General features: G+C 39.5%; 1 non-coding gene across 1 annotated transcript; it reads left to right on the forward strand.

The window, feature by feature from the left end:
- Nucleotides 1–16,113: 16,113 nt before the first annotated feature.
- Nucleotides 16,114–16,219, forward strand: LOC140814913 (small nucleolar RNA R71). Its single transcript, XR_012114205.1, has one exon. It is a non-coding gene; the product is annotated as a small nucleolar RNA R71 (small nucleolar RNA).
- Nucleotides 16,220–16,724: the final 505 nt, after the last annotated feature.

Below are 16,724 nucleotides of genomic sequence, written 5' to 3' on the forward strand. Positions count from 1 at the left end.
TGCAAGAAGAAGTCTATGTTGAACAACCTCCAGGTTTTATCAATCATCATTTTCCTGATCATGTCTACCATTTGAACAAAGTCTTATATGGTCTTAAACAAGCTCCAAGAGCTTGGTATGAAACTCTTTCAAAATTTTAACTGATCATGATTTTTTGTTGGATCAGTTGATAAGACATTGTTTAAATTTTCAAAGAATGATCATATTTTACTTGTTCAAATTTATGTTGATGACATCATTTTGGGTCAACTAACTCCAAATTATGCGAGAAATTTGCTAAGTTGATGCAAGATAAATTTGAAATGAGCATGATGGGTGAACTGACATTCTTTCTTGGACTGCAAGTGAAGCAACTGGAGACAGACACTTTTATAAGTCAAACTAAAGACACGAAGGAGTTGTTGAAGAAATTTGGCATGGAATCGTGTTCAGCTGCAAGTATTCCCATGAGCGCATCAGTAAAACTGGACACTGATCAAGGGAGAATATCAGTTGAGGTGAGACTTTACAGAGGGTTAATAGGTTCATTATTGTACCCAACTGCTAGTCGTCCTGATATTGTATTTTTTGTCTGTATGTGTGTAGATTTCAAGCAAACCCTAAGCAATCACATTTTTCAGCTGCTAAACGTATTTTAAATGTAAGGTCGAGTAATTTAATTCGCGTAACCTGACTGCATGCAATCTAGGATTTTATTTTTAATTTATGTTTAATTATTTTTACGCATTTTATGTATAATTCATGCATGATAGTATTTAATTCATGAAATTTTAAAAGTTCACGCATTAGGGTTTCTAAGTGCATTTCACATTCGAACGAGAATCGGAAACCGGAGAATTTTCAGGAAATAATTTTTTTACACGAGTTATTTTTATAAATTAATATAAAACATTCTTAGAGTATTTGTCAAAAAATGGGAATTTTTGGGTATTTTACCCGCATAATTTTTATTTTTTAAACGGTACGCGAATTTTATCGAATCGGGAGACGTTTCGAGGTTTCGGCTATTATTTTAAAAGAACTTTCCAACACAAAATATTTTCAGAAATATATTTGAATTTAACGAGCCAACTTTTAAACTCATTAGACTTTAATATTATTATAAACCTTTAATTAGGAAGATTAGAGCCCATTAATCTTTTAATTAGTATGGCATTTAACTCTATTCAATCCTTTTATCTCCCGTAACCCCCATGACCGATATTCAACTATTTATTTCAACACACACACCCCTCGATTTCATCATCTTAGCAGCTGAAGGAATCGGCTACCCCCTCCACTCACATTTACATGCGTGATTCTACTGCTGCAAGAATTCGGTGACTCCATTTTCAACTTCAAACAAGAAACTTACCACTTCGGCCGTGATTCCTCGATTGTTTATCCAGATTATTCATAATAAGGCACGTTTTGTTTCATTATTTCTGCATCACGCATGTTAAATATTACTGATATGTGTTTTAATTTAATAAGGGATGCTCGATCCAGTGTACAACATGGAAGCTCGTTCGGTTTTTCTTTTTTTTTCTCTTGTCGTGTATTCTATTATCATTTAACCACTCACGGTTTGATGATCTGTGCAAGGGGTTGCTGGTACGAGCTGTTAAGGTTCTGATATGGGTTTCACTTAGAGTTTTTGGGAGCATTGTAGATCGGGGTCGCTGGAAGTGCCTACGTCGAGAGTTTTGGGACGTTGCTCGTTGGGGCTGTGGCTCGCTTGGGTTGGAACGATCGGTGCAGGGCCTGAACCAGGGCTTGGACCAGACCCCGGTGGGTCTGAGTCATGACTCAGGGAAGCCCAACCACCGCTGGAATCACCTGAAGCACCAGCTGCACACCATCGAGAGGAAAGCTCGGGTAGGGTCTTGGCAAGTGCTAGTTAGCAGTTCTGTTAGTGTAGTTTTGCATGGGAGGTAGCCGTGGTTTCAGCGTGTACAGTAGGGTCTTAGTGTGGTATAAGATGGGATGGTTCAAGGCTGGAACGACAATCATGGTTTGAGGCGCGAGTTTTTGAGTAGAATGTGTACATGAGGTGGTGGGTTATGATGGGACCGAGAGTTTGGCATGTTCTAGAATTTTGGCCGTGGATTTGGCGAGCCTAATGATGTTGTTTTATGACCTAGTTAGTGTTTTAAAATATGGTTATAGTTGTAGAAGATTTGAGCACATTTTTGGATTGATTCGGATTAAAAACCGGAACTTCGATCCGAGTTTTAAAACGAATTAGATAGGCTATGATATTTGGTTCGAGTTTACGTCTAGGAATAATTTTATAAATGTTTTGGGATATTTTAAGGATTTTGATAAGCTTCGGGTAAATTTTAGAGGTCCAGGGGTGAAATGATAATTTTTGGGTTTCCAGGGGCAAAATGCTAATTTTACACCCGGGGTGAGATTTTGGTCCTGACAGCGTCCTGAGCACAAATTCATGATATTTTAAATGTTTATGCATCATGTTTATGATTTTTACGCAATTATGATAAAAACGTTGCATGCCTGGTTTTAAGGAAAAAGTTACGTTTATGCACAATTTTATTAAGTGATGATTATGATGTTAATTTTGAAGGATGGGATTTGGTTGTGACTGACGGTGTATATGAATACGATGACATGAGATATGATGAGCTGAGGCTCAGGCTCAGTGGGCGGGTAATGCTGTCGCTGATGTCCCCTGCCGCCGGGTACCACGGTTTTATAGATGGATCCATCGATAGAGCTGATACGAAAGTCACAACTAATGAACTGAATTCAATTACAAGAAAATGTTTAAGTTTATGATGACACGATGAGCTATTTTGACACGTATATGATGGTATGAGGTGACTTGAGTTGACACGACATGATTTTATACGACACGTTTACGTTATGCTTTTAAGTTCATGAAAGATATGTTGAGTATGATATTTTTCACTGTTGTGTGCTATGTATATGTACTTGTTATTAACGGTACATGTGTGTTGAGTCTTTAGACTCACTAGGCGTGTGTGATGCAGGTGAGTTCGATGGCGAGGAGACTGGAGGTGCTGGACTCTGAGTCAGCGGACCTGGTGGGCGACATCGACCCGAGGACCTATGACTTTCCGCACATTTATTTATGAGTTTTTGAGAGGAGTTGAACATTTCTATATGTTGGTGGCAAAACAATTTTTGCTAGTTCATGTTTACGTAGGTTTTTGGAGGATGTTGATTATTTCTAAAACTGCTCCATTTTTATTGGAAAAATTAATATGATTATTCTAAATGTTATTTTGTAGTAGCGAGCCTTAAAAATAAAAAAAAATATTTCCACAATTTTAAATGAGTAGGCGTTTCATTAAAATATCTTAAAGGCACACAAAATGTTGGGTTATGGTATTCTAAAGACTCCTCTTTCAATTTAGTTGGATATTCAGATGCAGATTATGCAGGATGTAAGCTTGATCGTAAAAGTACAAGTGGATCATGTCAGTTTCTAAGAGACAGACTGATCTCTTGGTTCAGCAAGAAGCAAAGATCCATAGCAACTTCCACAACTGAAGCAGAATACCTTGCTGCTGGAAGCTGCTGTGCTCAACTGCTTTGGATTCAGCAACAACTGAGAGATTATGGAGTTGACGCTAAAGAATCGCCCATATTCTGTGACAATACAAGCACGATTGCTATTACCTACATTCCAGTTCTTCACTCAAGGACCAAGCACATAGATGTCAGGCATCACTTCATCAGAGATCATGCCTTGAAGAAGGACATCAGACTGGAATATGTCTCAACTGAACAGCAAGCAGCTGACATCTTCACCAAACCATTGCCCGAGACTAAGTTTTCTCACTTTTGCAATATACTTGGATTAATTGATTTATCCTAATTAGTTTTACTGTTGATATATCAGTTGTTAATTAATTTGTGTCATCTACCTATTCTATTGTCATTTACTGTTCATTCAGTTCGTCTTTTATCCATTTGAATTTCAACTGATGTCAGTTAATCTTTTGTCAGTTATTATCTTCAGTTCGTGATTTACTTATCAACTGATTAGATTAACTCTTGCAGGAAAATAAAAGACAAAGATAAACGACATAAACATTTTATTTATTTAAAGAAATTAGCACAGAGTACATCGAAAAATTCTTCTTCAGTAAAAGACCTCCACTTGGTCAACCAACGGGTTAAATCTCCAGTGGAAGTCTTAAGGAAGCTATGTGAGTCAGCTATACGCTCTAGGATCTTCCTTTCCTTTTGGAGCATTAGTTGGTAGACATGTTCATCTTCGAAGATGTCCACCGTATCAGCAACGTACAAGCGTTCCTGATATTTCTTCAGTTTTGCCACCAGTTCAGCCACGTACAAGCGTTCCTGATATTTCTTCAGTTTTGCCACCAATTTGGTGGTGGTAGCCATTCCACACTCCTGGAGAAACTGGAGTCCTTGAAGATCCTCTCAGTGTCGAAGGATTTTGTGGAAGACTTCATCTTCCATAGCAGTTTTTCTTTTATGCAGAGCTGAGTTCATAAAAGCTTCAGCCATATCTGGAGTCTTCGAGATACCTGCACCTGCCATTATAGCTTTTGATTGTTATTTGCTGATATGTTTGAGACTAATTGAGCTATTCTTATTTATAGCCCAGGGTCAAGGAAGATAAAAGGGCAAAGTCATTACGGCAGACAATTAATCTTCTAAGCATAAGAATTTATTTAATTCATCTTGCTCAAATTCTCGTATTTTTTATATGCATTTATTAAGGAGGAATATTGGTTTAAAAGGTTAACTGAGAAGACAGCAGTTAGTAAATCTTCAACTGAAAAGACACAGTTTCACAACTGATCGTTCAGCTGATTATTTCACTAATCTTCTCACATAAGTTAACAAATTAACCATTTTTTATTCCAAATCTAGTGACGTGACTGATTATCAAAGCATTAAATGCTATCTTTCAACAAATGATAGGTTGGAACGTGGACCCTTATAATCCGTGTATTTTCAACACACGCTTTTACCACACGTACACACGTCTTTTATTCAAAATTTCTTGGACTGACACGTGTACAATAATTCGAACAGTCACGTACATAAGTACTTTGCCCGCTCCATTTCAGTTCTTCTTCCTTACGCTTATTCAAGCTCTCTTTTTCGCAGAAAATCATTCAGTTCTAATGGCAAATCAAATTCCCACTCACATGTTGAATGCTATGGCTATCAATTTTGAATCAGTTCTATCAGTCGAAGAGTCCGATGTCAAGAACATCTTTCTGAAGCTAGAATCAGCTGGGCTGAGGACATTTTTGGGGCAATCTTCACAGGAGATCTACCCGAAGGAACTTCAGGATTTCTACTCTAATGGGAATATCAATTCTGATGGAAGCATCATCACTACTGTCAATGGTCAGTTGTTGACCATTTCTGAAGAATCGTTTGGAGAAATGTTCTTACTGCCTTCTGATGGGCTGGCAAACCTTGCTGAAGTAAAAGCATCTGATGTCGAAGAGATGCAAACTCTACTTTCTGCTGATGGACAGAACATCAAAGTTTTCGATCCAAAGAATGAACTGAAGCATGAAGTTCAGTTGCTAGCTGATATTGTAGCCAAGGGGAAATTGGCAAACACGGGATCATTTGCTGCTCTAACCTTGGAGAAATTTCAAGCCATTACTGTTATCATGGATGGACGAAGACTGAACTGGAAGCACCTTATCTTCAATCTCTTGAAGAATATGTTTCAACGTACCAAGCAGTCCAAAGGATTCGCAGTACAACTAAGTTATTTGAAAAAATTCAAAGGACTGGTGGCTGATGATTCAAAGAGATCATCAAAATTCAAAGTCTTCAACTGCCAAGAATGTTCTGCCACCCAAAACTAAACTGTACATCTCCTGATCAGTTTGTGAAGATCAAAAAGGAGATTGGGACGCAACAGGATGTTCCCAAGTCAATAAAGAAGGGAAGAACTTTGGCTCAACTGAAAACCATCAAGAGAAAACTGATTGTCAGTGGATCAGATTCTGAGGAAACACCTTTTCAGTTGATTAAAAAGAAACAAATAACACATAAAACCAAGCCAGTAGCAATGTTGGCATCTTTCCCAGCTGATAGATTGAAGCAATCAGACGCTCAACAGTCTATTCAGGTTATTCCTTTGAAAGCCATTACAATTGATGTTTCAGCTAAAGATCAGTTACATCCACCAACTGATCCATCCAAAAATTTCGTCACTACAACTGGTAAAAAGAAGGAATCAGCAAGAGGATCAGCTCCTTTGATCAATATCAATCGACCTACAATCCTTGCTCCTGCTCGACCCAAAGGAATCATAATTCAGGAACAAGTGGACGCTACTCATTCTGGACTGAAAATTCCACACATTCTCTCTGATGAGAAAGGCAAGAAAAAGTTGATCGAAGAGCCAAGGCCATCAAATGCAATTCAGACTCATATTGACCTTATCTGGGAACAGGTCAATGCATTTGTGATCGAGCAAAACTTGCACTGTGAAATCCCTAATAAAAATATAGTTTTGTATGCTCAATAATTAATCACAAGTGCACAATGTCAAGTAATAGTATAATGTACGTGAGTACGAGTATTGTTCTATTGGAGACTGTGTTTGACAATTATTATTTTCAGTTATTAAATCTTTAGCATTGAAAATTGGTTGAATGATTTATTACTACTATGATCAAATAAACATGCAAATAAAATTCTTCAAGATTGATTAATGGAATATTTTATCTAAAATGGTTGATTAAAAATTCAATGAGAAATGAATTTGTAGGGAATTTCGGTTCACCTACACCTCGTTAATTAATTAATTCGTTTTGATAATGATTATATGCTTCTGACAGGATTTCCTATTCAATTGAACACACTCTCTCGAGCCATGCCAAACTAATTCTACTCAATGAAGTAATTAAATGTCTTTAATTATTTAACAAGAGTGAATTGTATATCGATCTATGAAATCACCTAGTTTTCGATCCTTAGGATAATAACTATCGGCATGTATCCAATTTCATATATCTATGTAAATTGTAGATCCACGTATTATACTACTCGTTCCTATCACAAGTTATTCTCTCGAACTTACTCGCAATATAAAATTGTTATTAAAGTTAGCTACGCTTTAACAACACGATAAAACAATAGTATAATCAGGAATAAATCAGAAGTCGATATGTAAATTAATTATATCAAAGTTTGGGGTAGGATCCCCTTAAATTCCAACAAATAATAAAGTTTAGCTACTAGAATTCATAATGAAAATAAAAGCAACAATGTTTCAAAGATAAACTAAGTTAGAAATACTAGATTTGACGAAAATTGCGAGGAACGACGTCCGGTAATCTTCGAATGTTCGATCCAAGCGCGAAATCCTCTCCAAAGCTTTTTGGCGGCTCTCCAATGAAGTATGAATAATCCCTTTTTTTCGTGCCTAGGGTTGTCTCCCTAGCCATCCACCTTCCAAATTGAACAAGAACCCAAGAAGGAAATTTTCCTTTTTTTTACTCGCGCTTGACCGCCCTAGCGCGACGTCTTCTGTCCTCTTTTTCGGGTGCTCTACCTCTCGCGCTGGGGTGGTCAAGTTTGACCGCACTAGCCCGAGATGTTTTGTTTTTTTATTTTTTTTTTCTTCGGCCTTTCGCGCTAGGGCGGCCAAGTTTGACCGCCCTAGCACGAGGTGTTCTGTCCTCCACTCCATCCTTGGTTAACTTTTCTCCATTCTTCCATTGTTTTGCTGCACATTAAAATATCTTGGTGAGCGGTGATTATATGCAATAAAATAAAAAGAAATAGACATAATGTAGACTCTAAATAACTTAAAAAAGATGCAAACTAGACTCACACAATGTATTAGAACACGTAAATATTACCTCTATCAACCCCCTCATAATAACCTTTTGCTTGCCCTCAAGCAAAACAGATTACAGACCACAAACAAAACATGAAATAAACAAAAAGTGAACGTATTAAAATAACTAGATTGATGGCGAAATAGCAGACTGACATCTCCTACCTCAACGGGTTTGTGAACCACATCCACTTAGTCAAGACACAACATCCATTAATACCCCTTTCAAAACATCACCAAACATTTGTATTTTTCCACGAAGTGTGGTCGTGTGTGCTGTGGATTTTTCTAGCTTGTGTTTCAGATAGTTCTATTCACAAATCATGTGGGTCGCCAAATCAACAAGTCAGCGCAAGTTTCTCTTTCCTCAGTTCTGTTTCCATTTGGGACCAACCAGTAAACACAAAAAGTGACAGAGTTTCATGGTAGAACAAAAAAATGAAGGGATTCAATTGCTATAAATTCTAAAGTGGTTCAGAAAGATTGGGAGTACGTAGATCATTTTCACTATGCCCTTGTCAAAAATTTTCTCTGAAATTCCTCAACGCCTTACATCTTCATCTTTTTAGCCTTGGGATAGGATTTCATCCCTTGTTGGCTCCCCCACACCTTACATCCCCCTTTAGTATCATTATATATATTTTTTTTCTAATTTTTAGTTTTCAGGCGCATAGTTTTCTCATGCGTACTCCCTAGGCTTGAAATATAAGGTATGTTTATGTATCTGGCCTAGAGACGAATTTTTAGGTCCTATGCACGATTGGATGAAGGATATTTGAGGTACACTTTTGATTTTCTACTCGAGTTCATGCTACTGGTCAGTCACTCATTTCAACAGACATTCATTCAAGTTCTACTCGCATCTTATGTTTCTCCAATTCCCCTCACAGATTATTGTTGAATTTAACTGTCATCGACACCACTATCAAAATCCACTAAATGTGCATAAAAAATTTCAAATCACTGTGGGATTCATAACGAGTGATAAGTGATCGAGCCAAACTTGCACAATGAATAATCCCAAAATTTATTTTATAAATGAAAGCTCGATTTAAATATCGCAAGTGCACGATAGTCAAGTTATAATAAACATAAGTGAATACGAGTATCGTTCCACAAGGACTGCGTTACACTGTTTTTATTTTCAAGTAAAATTTCTTTAGCAACGATAAAATGAGTTGATGATTAAACTAATGTAAATTAAACAACTAAAATAATTAAAATGCAAAGAAAACGTATTCAAGAAAGCAATGATTAATTTGGATTAAATCAAATGAGAAATGAATTTGTTGGGAATTAGCAATTCACCTACCACTAGTGTTTAAATAATTACACTCGACTTTTACTCGTGCATTCGACGGAATTCGCTGGGGCGGTCACTTTTGACCGCCATAGCGAAACACTTGCGCAAAATACTCCTCGGCCAGACCACAATGCTCGTTGGGGCGGTCACTTTTGACCGCCCTAGCGAGACCTCTTCGATATTATGCCAAAGTTTCTCCCACTTTTTGGTTCAATTCCTACAAAATAACCACAGAATACACGAGATCAGTCAAATGCTAAATAATGCTAAAAAAAATACAAAATTCAACTAAAACAAACTAATATGATGCATGAACGCGACTCAAAACCACACTAAAAACACGTAAAAACGAGTCCTATCAATAAGACTAAGCAACATGCAGTTCATTTAGCCAATCATCATCGGCTACCAATCTACTTGTTTCACCATCAACTGAATCACATGCACGACACAACTAAGTTACCCCCTCATACTAAGAGTGTGCCATGTCCCAATTGCACAAATAAAACAAACCAAAACACCTTAACAAAAGTATGAATGCAAAACATAGTTATAAATGCAAAACAAATGATGGAAGGAAACAACAATAAGGACCAAAAAATAGAATGCAGTAGCAAAAGAAAAAAAATTGAAATAACAAAAGGGGAAATAGTGAACTCCCCTGATCACATCTCATCTTCCTCGTCCTCGGGTGGTGCCACGCCAAGCTCCTCATCGTCGGCCTGTGGATATGCATACTAGAATGGGAATGGAGGCGGGAGCGCCGGTGGTGGTGGGTAAATGGCGGTGTCAAGGCCCATGTGCTATGCTATCCCACGTACTAAAGACTCCATCGATGCCATGTGTGCACTGTTGACAGTCTTATACTGATCTTGATGGACCGCAAATGCACATAGCTCGTCAACCTTATCAATAATGGACCGTCGGTGGGGCTGTGGGGGTAGTGGTGGGTGGTCGGCGGCTGCCTCGTCCTCAGGTACCTCTGGGAAGTCGATAGCCCGCTTGCCCCTCTTTGTCTTCACCCACGAGTCGTCAATGGGCCTCATTTGTTGTAGCCATTCGTCCTCCACATTAAAGACTACCCCGGCTCGCACACATAGCTCGGTAATAATAGTAGGAAATAACAGGGCGATGATCGAGCTGTGAATGGACTGCTGTATCTGAGAAAAGATCAGTCGGCCCAAATTAATGGGAATGGTCTCCATCAGTGCGTACACCATGATGGCGCGAGCTTTCTGAACGTCACTGGTATGTGACACTGGCATCAATCATTTTGATAGGAATGCATACCACATCGCGGGTTTGAACAACAAATATTTTTCCAGAAAGCAACTCGGAGTCTTCCACCTAGCCCCTGGGTAACATATAGATTTCAAAATGGCTTCGAAATTCGGATTGGAGATTAACGCCTCTAAATCAGACTCATCAACTACAGGGGTAGCCAATAATGCATTTAACGTGGTTGAGTCGAAAGAGACTAGCCTACCTCGTACCATAGCCGCTCCATCAGTTCTCTCGGCAGCATTGGCGCAGAATTCACGCACAAGCGGAACCACCGCGGCCTTAGGTGGCGTACAAAAAGATTCCCATCCCCGATTCACAATAGCATGCCTCAAACCTAAAGACCTAGAAGATAAATCAAACCCCCACTCCGGAATGGGGCGCCTATGAACTTTGGCATTTTCATATCTCTGTCGGGCTTCCTCAGTGACAAATTTATCTCGAGTACCAGCTGATGAGGAGGAAGAGGCGTTTGTTACCTTGAATTTTTTTGGGGCCATGTATGAATGTGTGTGTGTGGAGAGATGCCAAGGTTAATCCACGTGGCCGTCCCGAATTTGAGTGAAGAGTGGAATCACCAACGGTTTGAGTGGTTTGGGAGTGTAAGAATCCGAGTACCTGCAAATCACAAGAGAGAAATTTGAAGGTGAGAGGCGATTTTTGGAGAGATTTCTGTGTGTGTGTGTGTGTGGGGGGGGGGGGAATTTGGGGCGTGCAGAATGAAAAGGGAAAAGGGAGGGGGCGTTTAAATAACGCGGCGCACTGGGGCGGTCAAATTTCACCGCCCTAGCACGCTGCGTTCTTGTGAAAATCCACATGGCTCGCGCTAGGGACCGCCCTAGCGCGAGACCTATGGTCCCCCAGCGTGCCAAGGGCTTGCGCTGGGGCGGTCAAATTTGGCCGCCCTAGATATATATATATTATATATATATATATATATATATATATATATATATATATATATATAAAACAATAAGAAAATGAACTAAAAATCGAATTGAATGAAAGGTAAGAGAAACAGAGGTAGTTCTCAATTTATAGTCGAGAGCTTGACTGTCGGTCAGTTTCAGTTTTGATTGTCTTGGAACCGGGTGATCCCAAGTTGTGGCTCAACTGTGCCACCCTTGTAGTGCTTCAGTCGCTAGGCATTGACCGTAAATGTCCCATCCTTTCCGTCTTGCAATTCTGCAGCCCCCGATGGGTAAACTTTGGAGATCACGAATGGACCATACCATCGCGATTTCAACATTTCAGGGAATAATTGCAACCGGGAGTTGTAGAGCAGGACGTTTTCAACTTCCTTGAATTCCCTTTCAATGATTTGCCTGTCATGCGCCCTCTTTGTCTTTTCCTTGTACGATAGTGCGAGATCAGATGCCAGATTCCGAAATTCCTCCAACTGGTCCAATTGAAGCAAACTTCGTTCACCTGCATCAGTAAAATTGAAGTTCAATGCTTTGGTGGCCCAATATGCGCGATGCTCTAACTCTACAGGTAAATGACATGCTTTACCAAACAACAACATATATGGTGTAGTGCCTATAGGCGTTTTAAAAGCAGTCTTATATGCCCAAAGAGCATCATCTAACCTCATATACCAGTCCTTCCGACTAACACCTACCACTTTCTCTAAAATCCGCTTGATCTCGGTTAGACACTTCATCTTGACTACTCGTCTGGGGGTGATAGGGGGTAGAGATCTTACGTGTGACACCATATTTGCTCAAAAGTTTTTCAAAGAGTTTGTTGCAAAAATGAGTACCACCATCACTAATGATTGCTCATGGTGTTCCAAACCTGTTAAAAATATTTTTCTTTAAAAATTTTAGGACCATTTGAGCATCATTAGTGGCATATGCTTCTGCCTCTACCCACTTAGACACATAGTCGATCGCCACCAAAATATATTTTTTTTGAATGAGCTGGGAAACGGTCCCATGAAGTCTATTCCCCACACATCAAAAACCTCACACTCAATTATATTATTCAAAGGCATTTCATGACGGTTAGAGATGTTACCTGTCCGTTGGCATCTATCACATGCTAGAACATAAGAACGAGCATCTTTAAAAAGGGTTGACCAATAAAAGCCACATTCAAGTACCTTCGATGACGTCCTTGTTGGTCCAAAATGACCACCTACCTCACGGTCGTGGCAATGGTTGAGAATTTGACCAAACTCTTCCTCTGCAACACACACAAATCTTAAACAAGAACGGTTCCTCCCAAAAGTAATACTTCACGTCAGAAAAAAATTTCTTTCGTTGGTGAAACGATAGATTTGATGGGGGTGTGCCTGTGACAAGAAAGTTAGCAAAATTTGCATGCCAAGTACAATGTTTCACCTCAAAGATTTGTTCGTCAGGAAACCAATCATTAATGGCATGATCTACACAGTCATTACTAATAAGCTCCAGTATATACAAGTGATCTGCTACCACATTCTCAACACCCTTCTTATCTTTTATTTCTAAATCAAATTCTTGTAATAATAAAATCCACCGAAGTAGGCGTGGCTTTGCATCTTTCTTAGCAAGTAAATACTTAAATGCAGAGTGGTCGGTGTAAACAATGACTTTGGACAAAACAAGATATGAGTGAAATTTTTCAAGAGAAAATACTACTGCAAGTAGTTCCTTTTCAGTTGTCGCATAATTCAATTGAGCCTCATCTAGGGTATTACTTGCGTAGTAAACTGTGTTAAATAACTTGTTTTACCGCTGGCCAAACACAGCTCCCACTGCAATATCACTTGCATCGCACATGACCTCGAATGGTAGATCTGAATCTGGTACCACCAAGATAGGAGCCGTCACCAAGCGCTCCTTCAAATCCTCATATGCCTGTAAACAATGAGAATTAAAATCAAAGGGCACATCTTTCATAAGTAAGGAAGATAGAGGTTTGGCAATTTTAGAAAAATCTTTGATAAAACGCCAATAAAAATCGGCGTGGCCTAGAAAATTTCTAACTCCCTTTATGGATGCCGGAGGTGTTAAGTTCTTGATAACTTCAACTTTTGACTTATCCACATTTATTCCATGCCCTGATATCTTGTGCCCCAATACTATGCCTTCTTGTACCATAAAATGACACTTCTCCCAATTCAGTACCAAATTTGTCTCTTCACATACCTTCAAGTTCTGCAAACAGTCATCAAAAGAAGAGCCAAAAATCGAGAAGTCATCCATAAAAATTTCAAGAAAAGTTTCCATCATATCATGGAATATAACAGTCTTGCAGCGTTGAAATGTAGCAGGGGCATTACACAAACCAAAGGGCATCCGTCTAAAAGCAAAAGTGCCATAAGGACAAGTGAAAGTTGTTTTCTCATGGTCCTCCGGCTCAATCATAATTTGGTTATACCCTGAATACCCATAAAAAAACAATAGAACTCATGACTTGCTAACCTCTCAAGCATTTTATCAATGAAGGGAAGTGGAAAGTGATCTTTATGGGTAGCATCATTTAATTTCCTAATCAATGCACACACGCCATCCCGTAATTGTCTTAGTGGGTATTAATTCATTTTTTTCATTTGTGATCACAGTAATCCCACCTTTTTTCGGCACACACTAAACAGGACTTACCCATGCACTATCAGATATAGGATAGATAATACATTCATCAAGGAGTTTGATAGTTTCTGCTTTTACTACCTCTTGCATTTTTGGATTTAATATTCTCTGAGGTTGCACAAGAGGTGAGTACTTATCTTCCATCAAGATCTTGTGCATGCAGACTGATGGATTGATTCCTTTGATATCCGCCACCTTCCACGAAAAAGCACTCTTGTGTGCTTTTTCAAAACTTCCAACAGTTTGTCCTCCATCACATCTGTCAAAGCAGCAGAAATAATGACAGGTAAAGTGTTATTCTCACCTAGGGATACGTACTTTAGGTGTGGGGGCAATGGTTTTAGCTCGAGTGTCGGTGGCTCCTCCAGGCTTGACTTATATGGGATCAAGTCTCTTCGATCTCCCAAGTCCTCTAATTTCATCCTTATTGGCCTCTTCCATGGCTGGTTGGCTTTGAGGTATGCCACTATTTCGGCTTTCTCTGAATCCAGTTCATCTTCTCTCAATTCAGTAGTGAGAGTTGCTTCCAACGGGTCCCTAAGAGCATCCTGCACATAGTTAGACACAAGAGCATCAAAAGCATCAATTCTATAACAACTATCAGAATGCAGTGTGTGCTTAAGTGCATTAAAAACATCAAAAGTAATCTCTTCCTCGCCCACTCTCAATCTCAAATTCCCTTCTTGAACATCAATCAGGGCCTTGCCAGTCGCAAGGAACGGTCTCCCCAAAATCAAGGGCATCTCCACATCCTCCTTCATATCAAGTACCACAAAATCTGCAAGAAATATGAATTTGTCCACCTTTACCAAGACGTCCTCTATGACCCCTCGCGGGTATTTGACAGATCTGTCTGCTAGTTGCAAGGACATCCTTGTTGGTTTAGGTTCTCCTAATCCGAGCTTCCTAAATACAGATAAGGGCCTAAGATTACCAAGATCACATAAAGCCTTGTGAAAAACAACATCATCAATCATGCAAGGAATAGAAAAACTCCCTGGATCTTTTAGTTTCGGTGGAATTTTGTATTGCACCAAATCAGAGCAATTTTCCGTTAAGTTCACCGTCATGTGATCCTCCAACTTCCTCTTGTTAGCTAATACGTCTTTCAAAAATTTATCATAACTAGGCATTTGCATCAAAGCATCGGCAAAAGGAATATTGATATGTAATTTTTTGAATACCTTAAGAAACTTACCGAATTGTGCATCAAGTTTTGCCTTTTTTAATGTTGTGGGAAAAGGTGGAGGAATAACAATTTTAGATTGTGCAGTGGGTGATGATGTTGAGTTGGAAGACTTACCTTTTGATGACTCAGTCTGTTCATCCTGTGCTTGGGTTTTTTCTGTTCCTCTGGCCTCTAAGATCTTTTTACTCTTCAACTCGATGGCCTTCATTTGCTCTTTTGGGTTGGTCTCTGTATTACTTGGCAAGGTGCCGGGCCCTCTATTTGCTATCATCTTTGCCAACTGTCCAATTTGATTCTCTAGCCCCTTTATTAACGCATCTTGATTTTGGAGTCTAATTTCAGTGGACGAGATAAACTTAGACATCATCTGCTCTAAATTGGATTTCTCTTCTCTAGGACGGTCAGACCTGTACATCGGTTGTTTCCCGTATGGTTGTCCTCCTTGCAGTCGATTCTGATTGTTTTGACCACCCCATGAGAAGTTGGGATGTTGCCTCTATCCAGGGTTATATGTGTTCGAATATGGATCATTCCTCGGATGGTTGTGGACTCCCACTTGATTCACCGGTGCCTCATTTTGCTCAAGAAGGGATTGTCATCTTGACAGTCCTTCACAAAATGTTCACCTCCACACTTTTCACAGAATATCTCTTGAAGATGCATAGCTGTGCCACCCATGTTCAAGCCATCTAGTTTCCTGTTCAAAACATCAAGTTGTGCAGTAATAGCAGAAAGGTCTGTTACCTGGTGGACTCCTGCAATTCTCCGCTGGTTGTTCCTTTCAGATTGAGGATGCTAGCTGCTGGCAGCCATCTCCTCTAACAGCTCATATCCCTCTTCAGCAGTCTTCCTCAATAGGTTTTCACATGCAGCAGCATCTATCATAGTACGATTAGGAGTAAGCAAGCCATAATAAAAGGTTTGAACGACTAACCCAAGTGGAAGTTCGTGATGAGGACATCTTCGTAATAGATCCTTGAAACGCTCCCATGCCTCATATAAAGATTCCTGCTCAAACTGAGCAAAAGTGGTGATGTCTGCCGGCAGCTTCATGGTCTTAGATGGAGGAAAGTATTTGATGAGAAACGCCTTTGCCATATCCTCCCATGTGGTGATCGAACCTACATGAAAACAATTCAACCATGCTTTAGTTTTATCACGTAGGGAGAAAGGAAATAAACACAACCTAACAACATCATCACAAACTCCATTAAATTTAAAAGTGTCGCTAATTTCGAGAAAATCTACGATGTGCGTGTTTGGGTCATCTACTGCAGTTCCTCCAAACTGGACTGTGTTCTGAATCATCTGGATTATAGCTGGTTTGATTTCGAAGTGGTTTGCCCGCACAATAGGCCTCACAATGCTGGGGCGTGCACCATCCAAAGACGGTTGGGCATACTCCAGCATCGGTATGCGACGTGGCATCTCAACATGTCTAGCATCATGGTGTTCCTCCTCATGCTCGTGCCTCTCCATTAGTTCTTTCAGTCTCTGCTGCTGTCTCCTCCTCCGGAAATTTCTTTCAATTTCAGGGTCAAACTGCTCAAGCTC

This window comes from Primulina eburnea, chromosome 1 (genome assembly GCF_022965805.1).
Source record: "Primulina eburnea isolate SZY01 chromosome 1, ASM2296580v1, whole genome shotgun sequence".
In the NCBI taxonomy this organism is placed as follows: Eukaryota; Viridiplantae; Streptophyta; class Magnoliopsida; order Lamiales; family Gesneriaceae; genus Primulina; species Primulina eburnea.